This window comes from Copidosoma floridanum, unplaced genomic scaffold, assembly GCF_036245765.1.
Source record: "Copidosoma floridanum isolate Cflo_tuat_1 unplaced genomic scaffold, Cflo_Japanese_pri ptg000065l, whole genome shotgun sequence".
Classification (NCBI taxonomy): Eukaryota; Metazoa; Arthropoda; class Insecta; order Hymenoptera; family Encyrtidae; genus Copidosoma; species Copidosoma floridanum.
Window position 1 is genome coordinate 45,001 of NW_028321942.1, and position 2,500 is coordinate 47,500.

The 2,500-nt window shown below is 50.2% G+C and overlaps 1 non-coding gene across 1 annotated transcript in view; it reads right to left on the reverse strand.

Moving 5' to 3' along the window:
* Positions 1–803: 803 nt before the first annotated feature.
* Positions 804–2,500, reverse strand: part of LOC149373019 (small subunit ribosomal RNA) — a 2,065-nt gene continuing 368 nt past the window's right edge. The window contains exon 1 of the ribosomal RNA XR_016293511.1: positions 804–2,500. This exon is cut by the window's right edge and continues 368 nt beyond it. This is a non-coding gene — a ribosomal RNA (small subunit ribosomal RNA).

Consider the following 2,500-nt stretch of genomic DNA (forward strand, 5'->3'; position numbering starts at 1 on the left):
TGCCCATCGGTTCTCCGTTGGGCCACCCCGCTGCGTCCCGCAAATGCGACACGAGCGGCAGGCATTGGGGCGCACCACGAAATATTACGAAACTTTTTGATAACGAGCGGCGTCTCCCATTTCTTTTTATCTTGAGAACAAGATGAAAGGGGCAATAACGGCGACACGCATACAGTTCATAATATTTCGCGACATTTATACGCAGAGTCTCGGCTTATTGGGGCGTAAAATCATTCCAAAACCTTGGATAATAACGCGTACACGCTATTATCCTCGTAAGCTCGATCATGTCATTAAAACGAAGTGATTGCATGACCACCGAATGACGACGTTCCCCCTCGTTACAACGAGGCTTTCAACATAATAACCGTTGACTCGAGGAAAACGCTGTCCGGTCGAAATTCAATCTTCGTGATAAAATCCGTGACCAATAGCCTCGAGGTTGCCACGGCAAGACACTGGTTAATGAAAAGAAAAAATAAAGATCCGTTGTGCACGCGCACCCTACGATTTTTACGTAGGTGCGCGAGGGCAAGCGTGGCCAGCCCGATCGTATGTTTCAACTATTATAGAACAAAGACGCTAGGCATTGGCGCACGCATCGAAACCTACGACCGCCAATCCGTTAACTTAATTTTTCACAGCCCCTTGTCAAAGGAGGGAGAAAGAAAAAGTAACGTGGCGCGAGGCGCGTAAATACAACGATTATACATTTTCCTTCGGCGCAGCTTTCAAACAAAATTTCTTTTTTTTTTTTTTTTTTTCTTTCATGACAAACGTTGCGACGTCTTACGTGCGAACGTTAATGATCCTTCCGCAGGTTCACCTACGGAAACCTTGTTACGACTTTTACTTCCTCTAAATGATCAAGTTTGGTCATCTTCCCAGTGCAATCGGCAACGCAACGAGTGCGTTGCCGCGCGTCAGTCCGAAGACCTCACTAAATCATTCAATCGGTAGTAGCGACGGGCGGTGTGTACAAAGGGCAGGGACGTAATCAACGCGAGCTTATGACTCGCGCTTACTGGGAATTCCTCGTTCATGGGGAATAATTGCAAGCCCCAATCCCTAGCACGAAGGAGGTTCAGCGGGTTACCCGGGCCTTTCGGCCAGGGAGGACACGCTGATTCCTTCAGTGTAGCGCGCGTGCGGCCCAGAACATCTAAGGGCATCACAGACCTGTTATTGCTCAATCTCGTGCGGCTAGACGCCGTCTGTCCCTCTAAGAAGATTTTTGTGTACGTCGGTAGTAAAAACCAAAAACCACCGCCAGCCCCGCGCGACACCGACGGATTGGATACCGTCAAACATCGCACGAAGCATGCGACGGGGCCTTGGCCTTCGAGATACCAGAAGTAACGCCTATTTAGCAGGCTAGAGTCTCGTTCGTTATCGGAATTAACCAGACAAATCGCTCCACCAACTAAGAACGGCCATGCACCACCACCCACCGAATCAAGAAAGAGCTATCAATCTGTCAATCCTTCCGGTGTCCGGGCCTGGTGAGGTTTCCCGTGTTGAGTCAAATTAAGCCGCAGGCTCCACTCCTGGTGGTGCCCTTCCGTCAATTCCTTTAAGTTTCAGCTTTGCAACCATACTTCCCCCGGAACCCAAAAGCTTTGGTTTCCCGGAAGCTGCCCGTCGAGTCATCGGAGGAACATCGACGGATCGCTAGCTGGCATCGTTTATGGTTAGAACTAGGGCGGTATCTGATCGCCTTCGAACCTCTAACTTTCGTTCTTGATTAATGAAAACATTTTTGGCAAATGCTTTCGCTTCTGTCCGTCTTGCGACGATCCAAGAATTTCACCTCTAACGTCGCAATACGAATGCCCCCATCTGTCCCTATTAATCATTACCTCGGGGTTCCGAACACCAACAAAATAGAACCGAGATCCTATTCCATTATTCCATGCACTGGTATTCAGGCGTTAACAAGCCTGCTTTGAGCACTCTAATTTGTTCAAAGTAAACGTACCGGCCCAACGCCACACCCGGTGAAGAGCATGGCGATGGGATTAAGCTGGGCCGCTCTTGCGCACGCACGCGACGGGCCAACGCCAACGACGGTAAAGCCGCTAGGCCGACCCGTGCGAGACGGACGCTCGAGCTAAGCCCACCGGTAGGACGTCCCACAATCTTGTCAGTTAAACATCGCGAGCGATGAACCAACAGCGTGGCACACAGATTCAACTACGAGCTTTTTAACCGCAACAACTTTAATATACGCTATTGGAGCTGGAATTACCGCGGCTGCTGGCACCAGACTTGCCCTCCAATGGATCCTCGTTAAAGGATTTAAAGTGTACTCATTCCGATTACGGGGCCTCGGATGAGTCCCGTATCGTTATTTTTCGTCACTACCTCCCCGTGCCGGGAGTGGGTAATTTGCGCGCCTGCTGCCTTCCTTGGATGTGGTAGCCGTTTCTCAGGCTCCCTCTCCGGAATCAAACCCTGATTCTCCGTTACCCGTTACAACCATGGTAAGCGCAGAACTTAC